Source organism: Pseudorasbora parva, chromosome 2 (genome assembly GCF_024679245.1).
Source record: "Pseudorasbora parva isolate DD20220531a chromosome 2, ASM2467924v1, whole genome shotgun sequence".
NCBI classification, from domain to species: domain Eukaryota; kingdom Metazoa; phylum Chordata; class Actinopteri; order Cypriniformes; family Gobionidae; genus Pseudorasbora; species Pseudorasbora parva.
In genome coordinates, this window is record NC_090173.1 from 4,780,410 (window position 1) to 4,803,570 (window position 23,161).

Below are 23,161 nucleotides of genomic sequence, written 5' to 3' on the forward strand. Positions count from 1 at the left end.
AACGTGATCTGAACGTTGGAATAAAACGTTTTAAAAACGTCATGGTAGTACCAAAATACAACCATATGCCAAACCTCCAACGGTAGGCTACGTTCTGTTTGTGAAAAATATACACAGAATATAAACAGAACGTGACAGTAACATTTTAACATCAACGATTCAGTGACTGATCGAGTAACAGATGAGGCTGATGCAGAGCTGAGCATTCTATATCAATGTTGTGAATATACTTTAAGGTGCTCATTTAACTGATAGAATAGCTATATTAGAGTATTATATTATATTATATTATATTATATTATATTATATTATATTATATTATATTATACAAGCTTTCATTCTCATTCCATTTAAAGTTTTACGTAGGCATAGGCTGCAGTTTCCACTTAAACGGTGGCCTACTTAACTATCGGGATATTATACTTCAGTATAAAAATATGTATTCATGTAAACGCAACACTGCACAAATTACACATGACGTGTTTAACGTGCGTGCGTGTTGAACATTCGAGTCGCTTTTAAACAAACTGGAGCGGATGGAATTACCATGGAAACGGGGCAGCTCGTCTGACAACAAGCAGCAAAGCTCCGTCTGTCACTGTTGTTTTCACTAATTTCAGGTAAGTTTAGTCCCTAATATTACACATATAATACATACAACTGTTCTTGACACTTTCTAACACGCTTCTGTTGAATATTTACTGTAAAGAAATGGTTTAGTGTCTTCGGAAAAAGTCCGTTAGCGTCTTAACCGTTAGGCTAATTGAGAGGTAACGTTAACGTAAGGCTAACTATAGCCCTGAGCTCTTATTTATGAAAGTTGGGCTTTTAATTCCATATTATGTGTAGATAAGAGGTTTTGTTAATGTTTTGCTGGCTATTTGTCAATGGTTGAATGAAAGGAACGTTAATTTAAGTATTTAACCAAACAGTTTGCACTTTACGTGACTCGGTGACGTCACTCACATGCGCTATTTCAAACATCCCAGCAAACATTGGTCCGACGGCAACGTCGTGTCCCTGGCCAAAAATAGTCGCGGTAGGACGGCATGAATCAGTAAAAATGTGTAATACAGAAACATTTCTTAAAAATGTATTCAGATACGTTTGTTCATGTCTACAGTTCTCTGGAGTTGTATGTATAATTATTACTTTGACTTTTAGCTCCGTGTAGTTCAATATTTACCCTGTTGTGATTCGGTTGTGAGAGGACGTCACCTGGCGACGTCTTTTACACGTGCAATTATAGTCCATCCTGACCCTTATGTTATGAAATCCTTGTGAAATATGCAAAAGCTGTGCTTACCTTACACATTGGTTAATACTGCAATAATTAATTTAAGTGCACCAAGTAGTTTTTAAGAGGTTGTGAATAAGACGTCCACTGACGAGATAGCAGGAAAAAAACAGGAATTATCTTTATGAAATACACAATTTGCATGCAAAATAAATATATTTACTTTATCTCATTTAATTAATTATAATCACAAAGTGCCCATGTGGTTAAGTGATTGTAAAGCTGCATTTTAGTAATTTTTTTCTATCTGTTTTATGTATTCGTTATTATTTTTATGTAAAACAGATAAATTTCCATTCACCATTTAGGTCTGAGTTGGATGAAGATAGCCAAAACTGTGCTGTCAAGATGTAGTAACAATATATAGTAATAGTGCGTTATAAATAAAATCTATTATTATTAATACATCTTGCGATATTACAAAATCCCGCGATAGGATATTATCTCGCGAGATATGCTCTCCCGGAAGGCCGGACAGGACCGTTGAACAACCACGAGGAGAGGAATTGGGGAGTTGTATCGGTATATTATTAAAAATCTACTGTTGGGTAAGTACATTTTGTGTTATTTAATTAACATGCTTGAGTTTTACTTTTTTTTACACGAATGAAATGGAAGAAATGATGCTACATTGAACGTATAAGTATGTTAAATGATACAGTCAAAGTTATTACTGTAACTTATTAATGTATCCTTTATATGATGTACTTTGGGCCATATGCCAATCAAAAAAATATATTGTTCCTTAATATAATTTTTATTGGTACCATTTATCTATTTAGGGGACATCTCAGCCCACCTGTCTTTAACTTTCTCACAGACACACACCTAGTTAAGGGTCCTTCTCACAGACACACACCTAGTTAAGGGTCTTTCTCACAGTCACACACCTAGTTAAGGGTCTTTCTCACAGTCACACACCTAGTTAAGGGTCTTTCTCACAGACACACACCTAGTTAAGGGTCTTTCTCACAGTCACACACCTAGTTAATGGTCTTTCTCACAGACACACACCTAGTTAAGGGTCTTTCTCACAGTCACACACCTAGTTAAGGGTCTTTCTCACAGATACACACCTAGTTAATGGTCTTTCTCACAGTCACACACCTAGTTAAGGGTCTTTCTCACAGACACAAACCTAGTTAAGGGTCTTTCTCACAGTCACACACCTAGTTAAGGGTCTTTCTCAAAGTCACACACCTAGTTAAGGGTCTTTCTCACAGACACACACCTAGTTAAGGGTCTTTCTCACAGTCACACACCTAGTTAAGGGTCTTTCTCACAGACACACACCTAGTTAAGGGTCCTTCTCAAAGTCACACACCTAGTTAAGGGTCTTTCTCACAGTCACACACCTAGTTAAGGGTCTTTCTCAAAGTCACACACCTAGTTAAGGGTCTTTCTCAAAGTCACACACCTAGTTAAGGGTCTTTCTCACAGACACAAACCTAGTTAAGGGTCTTTCTCACAGTCACACACCTAGTTAAGGGTCTTTCTCAAAGTCACACACCTAGTTAAGGGTCTTTCTCACAGACACACACCTAGTTAAGGGTCTTTCTCACAGTCACACACCTAGTTAAGGGTCTTTCTCACAGTCACACACCTAGTTAAGGGTCTTTCTCACAGTCACACACCTAGTTAAGGGTCTTTCTCAAAGTCACACACCTAGTTAAGGGTCTTTCTCACAGACACAAACCTAGTTAAGGGTCTTTCTCACAGTCACACACCTAGTTAAGGGTCTTTCTCAAAGTCACACACCTAGTTAAGGGTCTTTCTCACAGACACACACCTAGTTAAGGGTCTTTCTCACAGTCACACACCTAGTTAAGGGTCTTTCTCACAGTCACACACCTAGTTAAGGGTCTTTCTCACAGACACACACCTAGTTAAGGGTCTTTCTCACAGTCACACACCTAGTTAAGGGTCTTTCTCACAGTCACACACCTAGTTAAGGGTCTTTCTCACAGTCACACACCTAGTTAAGGGTCTTTCTCACAGACACACACCTAGTTAAGGGTCTTTCTCAAAGTCACACACCTAGTTAAGGGTCTTTCTCACAGACACACACCTAGTTAAGGGTCTTTCTCACAGACACACACCTAGTTAATGGTCTTTCTCACAGATACACACCTAGTTAATGGTCTTTCTCACAGTCACACACCTAGTTAAGGGTCTTTCTCACAGACACAAACCTAGTTAAGGGTCTTTCTCACAGTCACACACCTAGTTAAGGGTCTTTCTCAAAGTCACACACCTAGTTAAGGGTCTTTCTCACAGACACACACCTAGTTAAGGGTCTTTCTCACAGTCACACACCTAGTTAAGGGTCTTTCTCACAGACACACACCTAGTTAAGGGTCCTTCTCACAGACACACACCTAGTTAAGGGTCTTTCTCACAGTCACACACCTAGTTAAGGGTCTTTCTCAAAGTCACACACCTAGTTAAGGGTCTTTCTCAAAGTCACACACCTAGTTAAGGGTCTTTCTCACAGACACAAACCTAGTTAAGGGTCTTTCTCACAGTCACACACCTAGTTAAGGGTCTTTCTCAAAGTCACACACCTAGTTAAGGGTCTTTCTCACAGACACACACCTAGTTAAGGGTCTTTCTCACAGTCACACAACTAGTTAAGGGTCTTTCTCACAGTCACACACCTAGTTAAGGGTCTTTCTCAAAGTCACACACCTAGTTAAGGGTCTTTCTCACAGTCACACACCTAGTTAAGGGTCTTTCTCACAGTCACAAACCTAGTTAAGGGTCTTTCTCACAGTCACACACCTAGTTAAGGGTCTTTCTCACAGTCACACACCTAGTTAAGGGTCTTTCTCAAAGTCACACACCTAGTTAAGGGTCTTTCTCACAGTCACACACCTAGTTAAGGGTCTTTCTCACAGACACACACCTAGTTAAGGGTCTTTCTCACAGTCACACACCTAGTTAAGTTTTTTTTTAGGGCAGCACAGTGGTATTGAAGAGGGAGCGGACAGATGCTGATCCCCCAACTGATGGACCCATCTAACACCCATTTAAAGCAGAACATCTTTTATACAATAAAATAAAATGTAATTTTTGTATGTGTTGATTGTTTTTATTATTATATAATTGTACTATTTTTATTGATTTTTGTCATTTTCCCATGTAGCACTTTTGAGATTCTTCGGAATGAAGTGTGTTATAAATAGAATGTATTATTATTATTATTATTATTATTATTATACATGTTGTTCCATAGTTTTTAAATTTAGCTGTACTCCATTAAGCTATTTTGAGAATAAATGCATGTAATTTACCTCACATTTTCCCTTTTATTTATTAAAAATAAGATATATATTCTCTTCCCTCAGATGCTGTGAAGATGTGGAACCCGAATGCTCCAGACTCTGAGATTGATGCAGCGATGGAGGAACACCTGAAGCCCTATACAGGAAGAGCTGGGGTGGTGCTTACAAAAATGAGCCAAACAACTTTAATGTGTTTAAGCCAAGGATAGTTCTCCCAAAAATGAAAATTCATTGTTATCCCTTTCAATGTTCTGCTGAACACAAATATATTTGGAAGCCAGTTTGTAACCAAGCAGCTATAACCTCCCATTAACTAACATTATATTATTTGCCTACTTTAGTAGTTAATGTGTTTTGAGATCTCGTTCGGTTACAAACGTTCTTCCAAATATCTTTGTGTTCAGCAGAACCTAGAAAGGTATACAGGTTAGAAACATGACAGAATTTTCATTTTTGGGTGAACTATCCCTTTATATAGGCAGTAACACTTTACAATAAGGTTGTATCAGTTAACATTAGTTAATGCATTAGTTAACATGAAACGAGCAATACATTTGTTACTGTGTATTTGTTCATCTTTGTTAACGTTAGTTAATAAAAATACAGCTGTTCATGTTAGTTCACAGTGCATTAACTAATGTTAACAAGATTTTAATAATGCATTAGTAAATGTTGAAATTAACAAAAATAAATAAATGCTTTATAAGTGCAGTTCATTATTAGTTCATGTTAACTTTGAACCTTATTGTAAAATGTTATCTTAAAGACTAATAATTCAGTATTTTGAATTTGGTGTTTTAGTTTGGTTAACAGATGTTAAACAATGATGAAAAATAAATAAAGAGGAAAAGTTGTGGCTGTTCAAAACAATAAAATGTGGTAAATCAGAACATGCTGTTTTTTTTACTTATGTCCACAATGTGTTCTTGTTTGTGATGCACGTGATTAAAACGTTGTATGGAGGTTCAGGTCTGACTGGACCTATTTTGGACCTTTTTTGAACCTTGTCAAGATGTGTTAAACCTCACGCCATAACTGATTGCCTTTCACGATGTTACACAATGGGTGTGTAATTATTTTATATATGCAGGCTTATAAATACACGTTAATTATGTAGCAACACATTTAAACTGCCAGAAGACGTCGCATTTAGACGTCCAGGGACGCGCAGAAGAGACGTGCAGTTTACGGCCAGATGACGTCAAAGACGTCGGTTCAACTTTCATTTTGGAACTATTTTTCAACCGGGACGGGACGTGTCGGATTGACGTCTTTTCAACGGTCATTAAACGTCCAAATGTTTGCTGGGATGTTTGATCTTTCATAGTAAACAAGTATTGACCACGTATATAACCATGCATCTGTAAAACCTAAACGTAAATTCTGGTATCTTACGATATTATATATTGTATATATCCTGTATATTAATCTTTTTTTTTTTTTTTTTGCTGCATTTTCACCTATGCACTAGTTTATTTATTTCTAATAAACCTACCTGAGTGACATTGTATAGTTTACCACTTATTGTTGGCTCTGTGACAAATTGTTTATGTTCCTAGATTGTGATGGCTGTCCAGCACTATGAACCATCTGACTTGTAAGTAAAACATACATACAACCATACATACATTCCTGTGTGTATATGTTGATCATTCTAGCAAATTAAATGGTTAAATGTTCATTAATTAACTCTGAGATCAACTTTGCAGATGCAGTTCATGTGTGCGTATAGGGAGACAGTAGATACTGAAATCATCATGGGTGTCTGGCGTGCTTCGGTTTAAGTAGTAGTAGTTATTTACATACTATAGACATGGCAGAACAAAGACTTCAGATTTCAGTTCCAGTCTTTTTGAGCTTTAATATTCAGACACTAGTCTGTATCAATATCTGATTCATTGTAGAGCCCTTATTTTGATTTATACATAAAGAATATTTCCAAATTCTGTAACGTTCTGCTTAATACAGTAAATTCCATTTGTGACTGGATTCTGTGATTTCATCCATGTTTGGCTCTACGTGGTATTTGCAGTATTAAAGAGAGGTAGTTTTGAGAGTGAATTATTGTTGTGTTATAAATTTGTTACCATTAGTATAAGAAGGGTAAGACTAAAAGACTAAATTTCAGTCCGGCAGAATTTTCTGCACACTTCACCACCGAGGCCAGATGAGCATTGTGAATGTATGAACCTCACATTATATTTATAACAATCCTTGTTGATGTTTGAATTGTATTTCAGGGCAGTTTGTGAAGACGGATAAACAAGAGATGTTGTGAAAACCAGGACAGAAGTCGGTTCCAGATCCACCTTCCAGACCAGACTTCTCTCTCACATGGATTGCTGTCTAATGGTGTATTATATGTTCTCTGCAGAATTAGGTGCATGCAGATATTACTCAGGAACACGACTAAACTTTATTTGCTATAATACATCTATTTAGTGTACCAATGTGAAACAGACTAAAACACTTGACTGTTTCTCAAAATCAGGTATGCCAATATTATAAAATATTATTTATTGAACAATAATAGAGACAGTGTATTTAGGCCACGCCCACACCGGGGAGGAAACATTCCAACGCTCTCCATTGAGTTTGTGTTGCGTGAAGCGGTCACCTCGTCTTTTTTTACTTATAACAAAAACGGCAATGTCTAAAAGCTCATATGTGACAAGGTGTGCAGCACACAAGGTAAAAAACACATAACTCAGTTTTTATAAGCTGTCGACCCCAAAAAACAAGCGTTTAAGGACAAAAGTGGATACAGGCAATAAGACGTGAAGCTTCAGCAAGAAGAATGGGTCAATTTTGGGATCCTGACACTCCATATGCCTACGTGTGCAGTAAACCTTCTGTTAAATATCCAAATGTCAGTTTTATATATTATATATTATATTTCCTGTCGCTGATTACTTTCCCCTCCAGTGTGTGTAGTTCTCAGTGTAATATAGCATGACGCGCTCTGTCTCAAGTGCCTGTATCCACTTTAGTCTTTAAACACTCGTTGTTTTTTTGGTCAACAGCTTATAAAAACTTCTGGGTTTTGTTCCTGGGGTTTTTAGCTTGTTTAATGTACACCAGGTACAATAGAAAAAATAGATTGCAGTAAAATAACATATGCAATAACATAATCTGTAATTAGTTAAAATGAGAATTTAAATTTTATAGATTATTCTCTTTTGTTATAACATCTGTGCACTGAATTTTTATGGATTTTTCTCTACATTTTTTTGTTCATGTTCTTATTTAAATTCCCAGTCATTGCATAATTTGCATGTGCTGTACTTTATTTGTACCATTTTGTTTTATTGGCATACCGGTATTTTTATTTATCTGTTTAGAATTTTTTTCTTATTATTAATGAGAGCTTTAATTGTAGTCTTCTACAATTATCTCAATGATTTCAATTTACATTATCTCTACTAAAAATGAAAAAGCTGTTATCATGTAACTTTTCTGTTGTTGTTCCAAACTTGTATGACTTTGTTAGACATTCGAGTTAATGTTTCTTATTCACCATTCACTTTCTTTTGTTCAAAAAAGTGAATAGTGTATAAGGAACATTATGCTTAATATCTCCTGACTTAAGGTTAACATTAACACCTCCCTTTGTGTTTAACAAAGGAAAGTCATACAGATTTAGATTGGAATCATGCAAGGATGAGTAAATGACAGATTTTTCTTTTTTTGTTTACTTACCTCTATCATATTGCTTTTTATATTGTGTGAATAAATACAATGACTGACAAATGTTGTGTGTAGTATAAATTATTAGTACTACATATGTTTATGTAGTTTAATAAAATGGGAAACAAACAGATGTAAGGCCTACAGGTAAGGTGAAATGTAAAAAGCGTTATTAATAAGCTGAATATTAAGATTGACAGAAATATTATAACGTGTGATTAGCCTTGACAAATTATACAGAGATCTAAAAAGACCACAATATATTTTTCTTACTGTAGTTATAATATTGTTTTTATATTAAAGATAACAGTAAAAACAAAAAAAAACATTTTGACAGCATGTGTGAAGTGAAGAACCAGTTTGAATGTGGTACGTTTCTACAACGTTGGAAGGAGATGGACGTGGTAGGTGACAAAAACGTTATAAACACATTTTTGCAATGTTGGAAGGAGAGGATATGGTAAGGTGATAAAAAACGTAATAAATATGTTTCTGCAACGTTGTAAGTAGACGCGGTAACGTGATAAAGACGTTTCTGCAACGTTACAAGGAGACGTGGCAACGTGATAAAGACGTTATAAGAACGTTTCTGTAACGTTGTGAAAAAACGTATTTATAACGTGAAAAAAACCCGACATCTGTCGTATTAAATACGTCGGATAAAAACGTTATCGCGACCTTTTCACAACATGAAAAAAACGTTTTTACAACGTTGCTGTGTTTGCTGGGACGGTCCTGCCGGATGTCTCGGATTACCTCAGAGGGGGCTTTTAGTTTCTTTTCGTCGGTCGAAAAGGATATTTATAATTTTAGATTAGCAGACATTAGCTACCATAACAATTGTTGTTCTTGTAAAGTTTAAAATATGTAAAATATGAAAATTGTACATTTTAAAAGGTTTCCTTCCTGTAACAGTCGTTACTCGGCTCGTGTGTCCTCGGCTTATTTTAACTTACAGATGCAAACTGTAACACTTTGTTGAGCTGAAATGAGACAACTTTATCTGATTTTGACAAATATAGGGCTTACATATCGAACTTTCCAAAGTAAATACACACTGAGGGAAAAGACAAAAGCCTAAATTGGGACGGCCTCATGTTATCTTTCAATGTGCGCTATAGGCTAATTTGGACCATATGGTCTTTTTTTTAAAGGGACAAACTATGATACGAGACATAAAATCATAAGCTGAATGTGTTAATTTTGTTTTAGGTAAAAACCCCAGCTGCCTGCGGCTACTCCCCAGATAGCACACATACGTCTGGCCGACGTCGGCCCCAGAGCGGACGTCGGCCTCCAAATCATAACATCGAATAAGTATCGGCCAGGCATACGCGAATATCGCTTTATTTCCAGCTCGTCGGCTTTGGGTCGGCCCAATATACTGGAGGCCGATGCTGTGTTTATCTGTTGTTTGCTCATGATGCCCATTCATCTCTTTGCCACCAACCCGAGAGAAAGACGAAGCGACGCGACGCCATCTGTGGGTTTTAGGTAAATTTTCACTTGAGGAAATCAGAAAAAAAAACAGGCAGTTTGTAATCGCAGTTTTCACTCCAAGAATATTCCTCACAGTTTTTAGTCAGAAATGGTGCATACTCTTGTGCCAAAGTTTTTTGGGTTGCCAAACTGTCTGAACATTTGTCATCATCTGATAAATAAACTGACTGTTCATTAAATTGGTAATGTACGTGTTTATTTACGTAATGCTGCTGCGTGACTTTGACGGGCGTGCGTTGAACAGTCAAACACTGGAAGTTACCATGGAAACGGGCCGGAGTTTGCAGCAAGCCAGCAACAGCACAGTAACGGACACGCTCCTGTTATTTTCGCTGCTTTCAGGTAAGTTTAGTCCATAAACATTACACAAATAATATAAAACTGTTCCGTACACGTTTCTTACTGTAATTGACACGCTTCTGTCGAATATTTACTTTATTAAAATTGTTCAGTGTCTTTGAAAAAGTCCGTTAGCATCTCAACCGTTTTTTATTAGCAGTTTGCTAATATACTTTAGCTCTAATGAAAGTGAGTTTTTAATCACGTCTTTATGTGCAGAAGAGAGGCTTTGATAGTTTTTTTTAGGTTTGCTGGTAGTCTGTCAATGGGTTATTGGAAGTGAGCTAATTTATTTAACCTAACTTCACTATAAGTTAATGTTATTACAGGAAACGCCAAAATCAAATGAAATGATCTGTCACGGTAAAAAAACAACAACAACAACCTAAATTACATTTAATGTTTAATTATTTAATACCAATTACGTTAATTTTTTCCCCCCTGTGATTTCAGTAAAAAAAAAAATAATACAACAACGGAGGCAAAGGATGGTCCCATGGGCTGCTGACAGAAGGGTAAAATCTCATTAGATCTTTAGTATTTTTTCTACAAAAGGTAACACTTTAGTAAGGTGAACAATTCTTAGCTTGCACATTTGCTGTTTATTAGTATTATTAAGCACATATTAATGCATGACCTTATACTACAACATCCCTAAATTCTTCCTGGTATCTAACTAAACTTGCTACAACAAATACCTTACTATCTATTAAGCAGTAAATTATGAATTTGAGGCAAAAGTTAAGTGAATGTTTCCCTTACCAAAGTGTTACCATAATAAATATTTTACCTACATCACCATGCATGTTATTTTCTTTTGCAAAATTATTTTTTATTACAGTTTGCAAGGTTCTGACAACCACACGTAAGTAACACTGAGCAATGTAAAATGAAGTAAGCCTAAAACAAATTATGTTAAGAAATTATTGTATGTATACTCTGCATATTCTACTTTCTCTTATCTGCGTTTCACCTCTGCTCTATCTTGTTTCCTTCTAATAAGCCTGACATTATATAGGCTCTGTGATAAATTGTTTATGTTCCTAGATTCTTCCATGCTGATGGCCTGCACTCCTGTTGAAGAAAATCTCAGGCTAAAAACTAGATGACTGGTAAGCAAAACCTCAAAAATTATACTACTGTTCAAAAGTTGGGGGTCTGTACATTTTAAAAACATTAACTCCATGTTGTTACAGTAAGACCGCCTGAAAAGCCTTTAGGGTAAAATAATCAGCAAAATTAGACAAGGTGACAAATGTAATGTGTTATAGTTTGTATTTATGATTAACTATTATGATAACAGGATGTTATGGTCTTAAATACTTTTACTAAATACTTAAATACTTTAAATGCTGACTGTGGTTCAGGCGGTCAACAACTTTAGGCATTTAAGTTATTTTTCAGCGTACTCACTGCTCATACTATTAGCCTCTAAAATGTTTGAATTATATCACAATACAGTGTCAGAGGGTAAAGATATATCATTAGAGTTCTTACAGTTATTGCTGTGCTCTTTTTACCAGATCAGATATAAAGCCCAGCGTTTGGTGCTGAGATTCTTCAGGACAAGGCCTTGATGACATCTACAATTAGTACATGAAGATGGTGAGTTTCCCAATAGCTGCCACTATCCCAGATCAAAAGACTGAAAACAACAGGCTTCAATCTGTATTAAAGGTATAGTTCACTCAAAAAATTAGACTGTGCTGTTTATCTGCTGGGCTTCCGAGATGTAGGTGTGTTTATTTCTTCAGTAGAACACAAATGAAGATTTTTAACTTAGCCGTTGCTCATATAATGCATGTCAATGGGGTGTATTTCTATGAGAGTAAAACACACACAGACATACGAATCCATATTAAACCCTGAGGCTCGTGGCGACACATTGATGTCTTAAAACACAAAACGATCGCTTTCTGTGAGAAGCACACCAGTATTTGTGTTATTTTTTACCTCATATCAGACGAATCTCATCTAGTGTTCCCAACGCCATTAGTTCCATCTAAGAAGGTCAAAACCCGGTGCGATCATAGATATATGCCTTATTAGTGCCTCGATGGATCGGTTGAATGAGGCATCTACGTTCGCGCCGGGATTTTGACCTACTCATCCTAAATGAGATTCGTCTTATATGAGGTAAAAAAATAACAAATACAGTTGTGTTTTTATCACAGAAACCGATCGTTTCGATGTGTAGCCACAAACCACAGGGTTTAATATGGATTAATATCGCTCATATAATGCATGTCAATACACCCTATTGACATGCATTATACGAGCAATGGTTGAGTTAAAAATCTTCATTTGAGTTCTACTGAAAAAACAAACACACCTACATCTCAGATGCCCTGCGGGTCAGTAGATTAACATCACATTTTCATTTTTGGGTGAACTATCCCTTTAATTTATTTTGATAGATTTAATGTTACATTGTTAGTCTTGGAAAATACACTCAAAAACAAAGTTATTGAACGAACTTAAATTAAGGAAAACTTTTCCACAAAATTGAATTACATTTTTCAAAATCTAATGGAATTATCTGTTATAATCTTGTTATATGAATTTAATGGGTTAGTTCACCCAAAAATGAAAAATCTCACTACAGTGGTTCTACACTAATTTTATGAAGCGATGAGAATAGTTTTTGTCCGCCAAAAAAAGCAAAATAACGACTTATATAGTGATGGCTGATTTCAAAACACCGCTTCCTTAAGCTTCGAACCGTTATGAATCAGTATCGAATCATGATTCGGATCGTCAAAGTCACGTGATTTCTATTTTATTTGTTGTAAAGTGTAATAATCATCTCAGAAAAAAAATCTTCTGTCAGGCGCAGTTAAAGTAAAAACTGCCTGGGGCAATATACGCTGTCTCATTACTCCAACATTATCTTCATAACTTACGAAATAAAATGTTTACCCCTCAGAAAAATTAACTATTCTCTCTTGTCAACATGAGCGCGGCGCGCGCTGTCACGTCATGTAAGGACACACACTTAAAAGTAATCGGTCAGGTCGTTTACATGGTGAAAAAAAATTAATAACGAGTATGGAAGAGATTCAAGCTGTGCTGCTTTTGCTGGTTATGACAGAAAAGAGCACTAATATGCAGATTCAGCAGCATATTCAGAAAGCTTGTAAAGCTAGATTTAAAATGACAATGTATATTATTATCAGCTATTACGGACATTGCACGTGAGATGGCTGAGACGAACGCGCGGTTGAAATAAAATGCTGCGTGAGCTCAACCAATCAGCATGTTCAGCGCCCAAGTCCCGCCCTCGAAAGTTCCTGAACTTTGAAAAAGTACTACCTTACTTACTACTTTACTATCATAAAATGATTATAGAGCCGCTGTAGTGAGATGGGCTTTGTAACGACGTCTTTAGTGCCTTTATGGGCCTTGAGAGAGGAAATGACATTGGTGTCAATGAAGGCCTTTCTGAGCCATCTGATACATATTTTAATATGTATTTAATTGCTTTTTTTACATCTTGGCCAGGGGACTACAGATGAAAAATAGCCTTTTGGCTAATTCTGGCTTTTTTAACCATGTTTGTTCATGTGTTTTATGAAATTGCACTGTCCCCTTTCAAATAAACCATTAAATCAAATCAAATCATCGGATTTCAACACTAATATCTTCATCTGTGTGTGAAGATGAACGGAGGTCTGACGGCTGGCCAACCACATGAGGAATTATGACAGAATTTATTGGGTTAATTTTGGGTGAAGTAACTCTTTAACTCTATATCGCACACCCCACCCACACCACAGGTTTAAATGATGGTGGTGCGCACTGCAGCCTCACTTCACCGCTCTAAGGCCGGAGACACACTGCAAGCGTGGTGTTTCTGCTGCGTGCCAGCCGCGGGGCGGCTGCCTGGCGTTTTCTCTGTCTTTGCACACCAGAAGCGTGTCTGACGCGGCGCTGCTGCTGCTGGGAAGCCCTATACTTCATGTTAAATATAAATATATTGCCTATTGATACAGCAAAGACAACGTCGGCAGTAGCCTATTGACCATACATATCTATGGTATTGACGGCAAAATAGGCTACAGAATATTTCGTTCTGTATTGAAAGGTTTAATATTTCAAAATCGATAATTATGTTGTTTTTTAGTATTACAAGTAGGCCTATATCTGCATTTATGTTAACCTAAAGACTTTCAAACATGAAAATGCCATTTATTAATATGTATTCGTGTCAAAATGGCATATAAACATCTTTTCCTATGCTATTTTGCCTAGAAACGCTTCCAACACGCTCGCGTGTTGCGTGAAAAATAGGCGTCTCTTCTATTTGAAGCATGCATGCGTTTTCCGCGCGGCTCGGACTGCGCGTGAGCCGCGCGGCTGACGCAGGCAGTATGCAAGTGCTAACCGGTTAACATGGGAGCCGAAATAAAAACGGACACGCCACGCAGCCGAGGCGCTCACGACATGCTTGCAGTGTGTCCCCGGCCTAAGACACCAGCATTGCATCCGTGGCTAAACACCCCCTAACTTTAGTGCATCGTGATTGGATATTTTGCTCATATCAGCATAGACTCATTGGCACACAAAACAGAGCCAATTCAGAGAGAAATAAAATGCACAGAAATGAATGCAATACACAAGCGCCTACTGATCCAAGGGTGTCGTACCGAATGTTTCAATATTATATTGAGAATTGTGACATCCCTAATAGGGATAGATTTCCAGTTTAGTTATGTAATTATTTCTATTTTACATTAATCATTCATTTTGTATAAAAATTGAATAGAGAAGAAAATGTGACAATGTCACTGCTTGTCACAAATTGCCAAAATTAATGGAATATTCAGAGTGCAAGACAAAACCGTGCCTTTTGTGCAATATTATGCTGCAAATATTGTATATTGAGCTAAAGTTAAATTGAACCTTGTATGATAATTTGTGTAACCAGATTCAATACTTTGTAATGAGTATGAACTGTACTATTTTTGTTACAGGTTCTCTGGGAATCCCCAGTTGAAGGCATGAAGACATCAAATGTTTGCCTGGACAGATGTACCAACAGTCCACCACACTGACCTCTGCTTTTGCATGGATGGCTGATCAATACCCTATTCTGTGAGGGTATTATTATAGAAAAACTGAACACCTGTGACAGTGGGATTTGTAATTGTAAAGAATAGTCACACATCAGTGCACTTAGGGTGCTTTCACATCTCTTGTTCAGTTAATTTGGTCCGAACCAAGGCCAAACAATTAAATAATACATTGTTGCATTTTACAGCTTTTTTGGTTCCTTTTCACACCACACTGATTGCTTTGGTCCGAACCAGTTGAAACACGTGACAACATCCACATCACTCATTGGCCATGGTGTATTATCTAAACTGCTTTTCGATTGGTCAGAATTTACTTTGTGGGAAAATTTCAACAGAAGAGGAAAAGCCAGCAAACTATAACATTATAAAAAAGACGACTGCGGGCAGGTTTTGTCCCTGGCCATAATCTACTACATATTGTGTATTAACCACAGTATGCAAACAATACCTTTCTATAATGAAGCGCGGATGCGACTTGAAAACAACGCACTGCAGACGGCGAGCGCACATCACTCGTCACTTCAATCAGAGGCGTGCATTAATTATTCTTAACTCTGACACGCTCATTCCGAAAATATTTCCAACGATCTATCAGGTAATAATGTCATGCACATAATGTCAGCGCAGCTAACTATGGCAGCTGGTTTAGTCAAAATATTATCAGTACTTTTGCAGTTGGTTCTGTTCGAGGCCGGATTACGTTCTCACCACCTCCAGAGTTCGTTTGAAAGCGCACCGAGATCAGCTCTTCAAGGAGGTCTCGGTACGCTTGTTTAGTCCGCTTTTGGTGCGCACCCGAGTGCGATTGCTGCTTTCACCAAACGAACCGCACCAAAGAGGAAAATGAACTCTAGTACGATTCAACTGAACTAAATGAGGCAGGTGTGAAAGCACCCTTAAAGTCAGAGAAAATGTTTTTTTTAGAAGTTGCAAACTTTTCTTTCTCACAAAGAACACAACAGTTAAACCTTTTCAAATTATTTTCTGGTGGTGCACAAGTCCTATTCTACAAATTAACAAATGATAAAAACATGACAAAACATGATATGACTTCATGCTCTGCAGTCTTTATATAAACATGAATTCAACATTTAAAAACAGTATATTCAAAATATAAAAAAAATATCTACTTGACTTTAATACAAAGGTTTCTCGTCAATGTAATGTAAAGTGTAGTGTGACCGTACCTTTATTCTGCGTTTGGTGCACACATGTATCAAAAGTGTGAAGCCATGGACAAATTTTACTTGTTAGATGATGTGAGATCGTGAGTATGATTTTTTTCCCCTTGATGGAAAAAATGAGCCCACGATTTTATTAATTTGTGATTTGTAGAATAGGATTAGTACAAATGTAACTGTTGTGTTTGTGAGAGAAAAGAAAACTACAAGTTTACAAATCCTAATACATTTTCTTAGTGACTTTACTGAAATTTTCTGCACTGTCAGCAGTGGTTAGTTTTGCTAAAATAATACTCGATATTATACAGCACATGCATAGTTTGAGTCGATGTTCTGGTTATATTTTTTCCAGTCTCAATTTACCAATGCCAAACCTATTTCATTAACAACTATTAATTCTGTTTGTAGTCAATATATAAACAATTGATATTTAATTCAAGAGATTGGCTGGACTTTGCGGACTCGATCAGTATTTCTCGTCCAATGGTCAAACTTTTATTTTCCAGTTTCACTAGTATTGCATCCTTCTCATCGGTATTTAATAATGACTTTTCAGTGTGGTTTAAACCTCTTTTTTGGCTCATAATATGCATTTTATTTTTTAAAGTAATTAAAAATATTTTCTCTATGCTATTGGAAATGTGGGTTACATCTTTGTCACCTTTTTCACCAAGGAGTTTACACTTGCTGATAGTAGGCTGCAATAGTTGCAAAAGAAAACCAATTCATCGCAATTTTCTTCTGCCCTACATTTTCAAGGGTAAGCTTTCTTTATAAACCATCTACTCACCCATATGCATTTATTTTGTGTAACACAAAAAGAGTCACATAGTCTCAGTCACCATTAGAAAAGAACCTGTCATTTGAGTCTCATTATGTTCTGACTGACATATCCTTTTGTGCTCCAATAAAAATAATGTGTCTGGTACATGATCAGTTGTTCTTGAGTAAATATTGCTTTTAATTTATGTACCTGTATAGCCTACCTCTTTGTGTATTTGAATGTAAATGCCTTTTCTATTATATATATTTTTCTATTAAATGCCTTTTCTATTATATTGTCATATTGAATATTTATATAGATTGTTTGCTCTAAACATGTAGGCTATCTGTAACTGCTCTGTAAATATTAAAAGAATGTTAACTGAATGTTATGTGTGATTATTACATAAACAGGCTGATGTATCTTATTAGTATTAAGTATTTGCTATTTTTAAAACAGAAAATGTGTTAACGTTAACTGTACCAAACTGAAATCAACATCGTGTTTCACTCAACTGACATCAACGTCATTCAGCATAAGGTAAGTAAATCATCTGCGTAGATTGATGTTTTGAATGGAGTGTGTGACGTTGGTCTTTAATGCCGTGAGTGTAACGTTGATTCTATGCCAGTGTGCTATCTGGGTGTAACCCGAAAGGTTCGACCTAAATAAATAAAGGTCCTAGAAAGCCCATGAATAGTGGCCAGGATTTGCTGTTTTGCATCGTCCACACGTCGGCCGGACAGCATTCGCGATCAAATGCCGATGTCTCGGCGACTTTGTCCCAATTAGCAAACGCTCTCTGATCGATGTCTTTCCGATGGAACTTTGTGCATCGCGCCGACATCGGCCCGACGTATGTGTGCTATCTGGGTCCATTGTGTACGCACATGGTGTGCACACACGCGCGCGCACACACACACACACGGAAAGAGTAGCCTACATCACCTTTACAGTTGTTCAATTACAATAAATATACTTTGTTCGTTACAATTCCTACGTGTCTGTTTTCTTTGGTTTCCCGAAATGCAAAATAAAACCGAATAAAACGCAACTGAAAGTCCCATAAGCGTCCCGATCGGCCGATGGAGGCGTCTTTGAGGACCACATGGAGGTCCTAGGGATGTTCGCAGAGCCATTAGAGGGGACGTTCTGGGGACCTTTTTTGTTAGCTGGGTAGACCCAGTTTTTCCCGGGTAAAAGGTTTCAGTCCGACCTGTTGGCCGCCCACTCCGACACGTGTGCAAGTTTCAAGAGTTTTCAAGATCCCAAAATGCCAAAAACGCGCGATATTAATAATAATAATTATCCTTAGAAGAACAATAGGGCAGTCCTCTGACATTATAGGCTAAGTCCCAGATCTGAAAGCAGTTCTAACGGGATCAAACACTCATCTTCAATATTTTTCAGTTTATTTAATCAGTTATCATTTATCCAGTAGGATATAGTCTTTGGGTAAATTAATTTGAGACTGCAAGAATATAATCATGTTGAACCTGTAATGAATTACTGTTTTTAAATGACAAAACTCGTTATCAAATTTCAATTCTGCCGTTTATGGAAGCGTAAACATTATTTACCTGCTTGAACTGAAGATAAAATCCCACAAAGAAGAAAAATACAGAGCAGAGCAGAAATATTGACATCCATTGTTTAAAATCCACGTGTGATAACTGATGTGTACTCCTTCCGAGAACGCAACACGACTCGACAAGATGGCTTAAAGCAGCGGTCTGTGCATGAGGCTCCTCCCGAAATTCATTTAAAATAGACTTCTGCGGCAGAGTAACAGATCAATGATCTGCAGCATATAAAAAGGGATTTGGGGAGAACTAAACAAATATTTAATTACTACATTAGTAATTTCTCGCTAGAAATGACATCAGAAGTGGAAAATATTGGTTAAAAGAAACGCATACATTTATACACAAACTGACCAGCAAAAGCATTTTTCGAACGACTACTGAATGAATGAATGGAAAGTACCGAAAGTAACGGTTGCCAACTCATCTTCTTTTGAGTTTAATGGCGGTTGGCAAACTAGCGTTTGTGCATTTTCGCCCCCTACTGGGATGGAGTGTGAATACCTAGGATGATGGAAAAGAAAACTACTATCTATCTATCTTTTTTCTATATATATATTTATTTTATAATCACAGCAAAGGCTCAATTTTTTAAGGAAACTGCGCAGTTTTAATGCAGACACCAGAACTGACATTGTTTTATATGACTTTTATTCAGAGTGTGTGGTGACTTTCGCCATATCCAGTGCTGGGGGGTGTGTGCTCTTTCTGTCCAAACAGAAACATGCTGGACAGGGTGACTAAGATGAGCAGGAAAATCACTGGATCCCAAATAAAAAACATAATTCCCCATCACCGAACAGTATACCCTCAATCTGGCCCTGAGGATAGACCCCGGACTAAAACCAAACAATCAAACTCAGGCACATATTTTAAAAGTTCACCTTTTTACCAATTATTATTTATTTAATTTTATGAATTTGATGCGCTGTCATTACTGTGTTGATCTTGTGGTTATAGATGTCAATGTTGTGTATTCTCTACGTCTTTAATGTGGTTAGATGTTTGTTGTGTCTTTTCTTTTTCTATGTATTTATTGGTATTTATTGTTGTTTGTGGTAAATGTTCAATGCGGCTCCACTGAGTGCAAGACAAATTCCCCTCGGGGCAATAAATGTTCATTCATTCCTTCAAATAGGACACACTTTTGATTGTACCTGTGCACTCTGAAATAAATCTTTTATTGCTAATTAAACATTCGTCTTGTTTAGTTCTTCCTCATGTTGTTCATTCTTATATCCTTCACAGTGAACAAGCACATGCTCCACTGTTTCTGCCTCCCCACAATGGATACACACATCTGTCTCACTTCTGCCTATCAAGTGTAAATATAATTTAATAATTTAATCTGGTATGACCAATGCGTAGTCTCGGAATAATTGTATCATCTCTTCTGGATCCATATTTTTTTCCTCTCACTCCCCACTTTATCCCGAATACTGTACAGATGTCTTCCTTTTAAATCCTTATTCCAGTGGTCTTGCCATATATTTATAACAGCTTTCCTTACAATGCACTTAGCTTCAACCGCTCATCCGAGTTATCTTGACCGGTTCTACTTCTGAGCTTAACGCTGGCGCCATCTTGTGGCTCAAACAGCCGTGGGTTACAATGGAAGACTTCCAGGCGTGTTTCCTTTATAACGTTTTTAATATGGATATTTTTCTTACACAAACGCATCGATTGGAATCAGAAGGCTCTATTAACCCATCGGAGCCGTGTGGAGCACGTTATTTGACGGACAGCTGCATTTTTATGGACTTCAAAACCACACACCCTCGTCCACACAGGGATTAACCAATACCTTGTCCAATTTGAGAACATTTTTCATTAATCATGATTAAATAAATAATACTGGACTACACACACTTCCTTGTGGTGTACAATTATCAATTGACAAAATCCTAGAATAACTAGTCCCAACCCTTGAATGGTCCTATTTAACAAAAAATCCATTATCCAATTATTACATTTTCCTACAATGCCCATCTTTTCTAATTTAATTTAAAGTCCCTCTCTCCATAACATGTCATATGCCTTTTCAACATGGAAAAATACTCAATAACTGAGATATTTGGGTTAAAAACAAATCTCTCTTTTTTCCAGCGCTGTTTGAGGCAGATATTTCACGAAAATGACCATTTGTTAAACTATGAAGAATTTCTTAGTTGTTTTAACATCCCCATTACCCCTAATGAATGTGCTATTGTTTTTGATGCCATTCCATCTGGTGGTATTAGATTGTTTCAACATTTCTCCTACTCGTTTAATTTACCTCCTCTAGACCCTACCATATCAGCAGTGGGGAAATATTGCTTTTCATTCTTAACTTAAAGCTGCCTTAGAATGATTTGAAACTATGTTAAATTGTTCTCTGATATCTACATAGAGGGTATGTGGCTTATTTAAGGGCAAAAATTGTCCAGATACAGTTTTACAGGTCCATTTACAACCCTATAAATTGTCCCTAGGATGTAATGCTCTGTTTTTGCCTTATTTGGAAGCGTAATGAATATTAATGATGAGCTCTGCTCTGATTGGCTTATTTCAGCAGCTCACAGCAGTTCAGTTGTTCAGCTCATGAGTCCTGACAGAACACAGACCGGTTGAATGACACTTTAAGCAGAACATCTCAAATGAGGATTGATAAAATGCAGCTTACTTGTTTATTGGTGTTTTCAGATCATCCGCATGTGAGAAAGCTGCAATGATATAGCTCTATATCATACAAATAAATAGTTAACCATACATTGTGATTTCTGGATTTTTTTAATTTTTAGATTTTGTCTCTCACAGTGGCCATGCACCTACGATGACAATTTCAGCAATATAGCAGGGTGTTCAAATACTTATTTTCCTCATAGGAAGTCTCGGAACACCTCATTCATGAAGTCCTGGAAGATGGAAGGTCTGTTGTCCAGGCCATAGGGCATCACGAGATATTCGTATCACGAGATACTTGGAGAAGATGGTGGCTCCACGCAGATGTTCGAGCGCGGCTGTGGTGCGATCGAAAAGGATACTTTCACTTTCACTTTCAAAGGGGGAGGGGCTAAAGAAAAAATAATGGCAGAGAAAGAGCATTCAAAATTCACAGTGCCAGGTTTTACAGTCAGCAAAGGCAAACAATCCAAAAAAAGGAAGACCGTACGAGAAAAGGCAATGCACAGAAAGTCTTTGGATAAACAAAGAAATCAAACGTGAGTAAATATCGGTACGACTCCTTGATGGCTGTATTTCTGCTGGACAGGTAATCTTTCATTTTGATTATACATTTTTTTGGTTCATGTTTTCATGAAGCATATATCACTAGCACATGTAGCTGCCTATTATAGCTAACATAACATTACTTAGCATAAAGTTACAATATTATACACTTAGCCATTAGTAGAGATGATAAATGGGGAATGCCAATGGGGAATGGGGACTCCAGATTTCTGGGAGTTTGTGGACCAGCTAGATTCCAATCCTCCTAGAACCGTGGTCCGGAAAGCTTGTCCTGAGCGGTTGTGTGACCGAACCAGACAAGCAGGGAAAAAGTGAGCACGCTTACAATAGTTGACCTATAGAAGTGGATCATGGCAACTCGGCTGACTTTACATTTTTTGAGCTGCTGCAGAAAGTGGAATCGCTGGTGAGCTTTACTGATCTTAATATTAGCGTTGAGCTCCCATGATAAGGATTCCTGTATTGTGGTGCCAAGGAACTGGAAGGAAGTGACCCTCTCCACCTCCACCACAATAATGGAGAGCGTAGGGAGGGGAGTAGGGGTCCTTTTAAAATCCATTACCAGTTCCTTTGGTTTTTCAGGTGTTAAGTATCAAGTCAAAGCTTTCGCACTATTTCACCAGCCCCTGCATGTCTCTGCGGTAGTCAGACTCATCTCCATTAGTAATAAAACCAATTACAGAGGTATTGTCAAACTAGTGTGTGATTGACATAATTGTGTGTATAAGGAGTACAAAAGTGGACGCAGCCCTGAGGGTCGCCAGTGTTCAAAAACTATGACTGTGAGACGTAATCACCCATTCTAACCACCTGCTTCCTATCGCATAGAAAGTTGAAAATCCATTTGCAGAGTGATGTACTAAAACCTAGCTCCTGTAGAGAGTGTTACAGGAACGATGGTGTTGAATGCAGAGCTAAAGTCCACAAAGAGTAACCGAACATATGTAGATTTTAACTCCAAATGTTGAAGAATTAAATGCAAACAGAGTGAGACTGCATCATCAACACCCCTATTAGCTCTATAAAGCAAATTAGTGGGGGTCAAGCGATATACTGGACAGGTGTTAACATATCAAACGCTCAAACACTTTCATAATGACAGAAGTTAAGGCCACAGACCTACAGTCTTGTTCAAAATAATAGCAGTACAATGTGACTAACCAGAATAATCAAGGTTTTTAGTATATTTTTTTATTGCTACGTGGCAAACAAGTTACCAGTAGG

The 23,161-nt window shown here is 37.2% G+C and overlaps 1 protein-coding gene and 2 long non-coding RNA genes across 5 annotated transcripts in view; all 3 read left to right on the forward strand.

The window, feature by feature from the left end:
• Positions 1 to 23,161, forward strand: part of LOC137090647 (uncharacterized) — a 188,509-nt gene that overhangs the window by 106,785 nt on the left and 58,563 nt on the right. The gene's annotated exons all lie outside the window — the stretch shown is intronic.
• LOC137049835 (uncharacterized) lies at positions 372 to 6,947 on the forward strand. The gene is made up of 3 exons (XR_010899733.1): positions 372 to 620; positions 6,141 to 6,178; positions 6,822 to 6,947. It is a non-coding gene; the product is annotated as an uncharacterized lncRNA (long non-coding RNA).
• On the forward strand, positions 9,514 to 17,082 carry LOC137090633 (uncharacterized). 3 transcript variants are annotated; one of them, XR_010907935.1, is made up of 6 exons: positions 9,514 to 10,470; positions 10,561 to 10,622; positions 10,949 to 10,972; positions 11,155 to 11,219; positions 11,631 to 11,712; positions 15,081 to 17,082. It is a non-coding gene; the product is annotated as an uncharacterized lncRNA (long non-coding RNA). The 3 variants fall into 3 exon arrangements; XR_010907933.1 differs by having other exon boundaries at positions 10,561 to 10,972; positions 15,081 to 15,203; XR_010907930.1 differs by lacking the exons at positions 11,155 to 11,219; positions 11,631 to 11,712; positions 15,081 to 17,082 and having other exon boundaries at positions 9,514 to 9,762; positions 10,013 to 10,470; positions 10,561 to 11,105.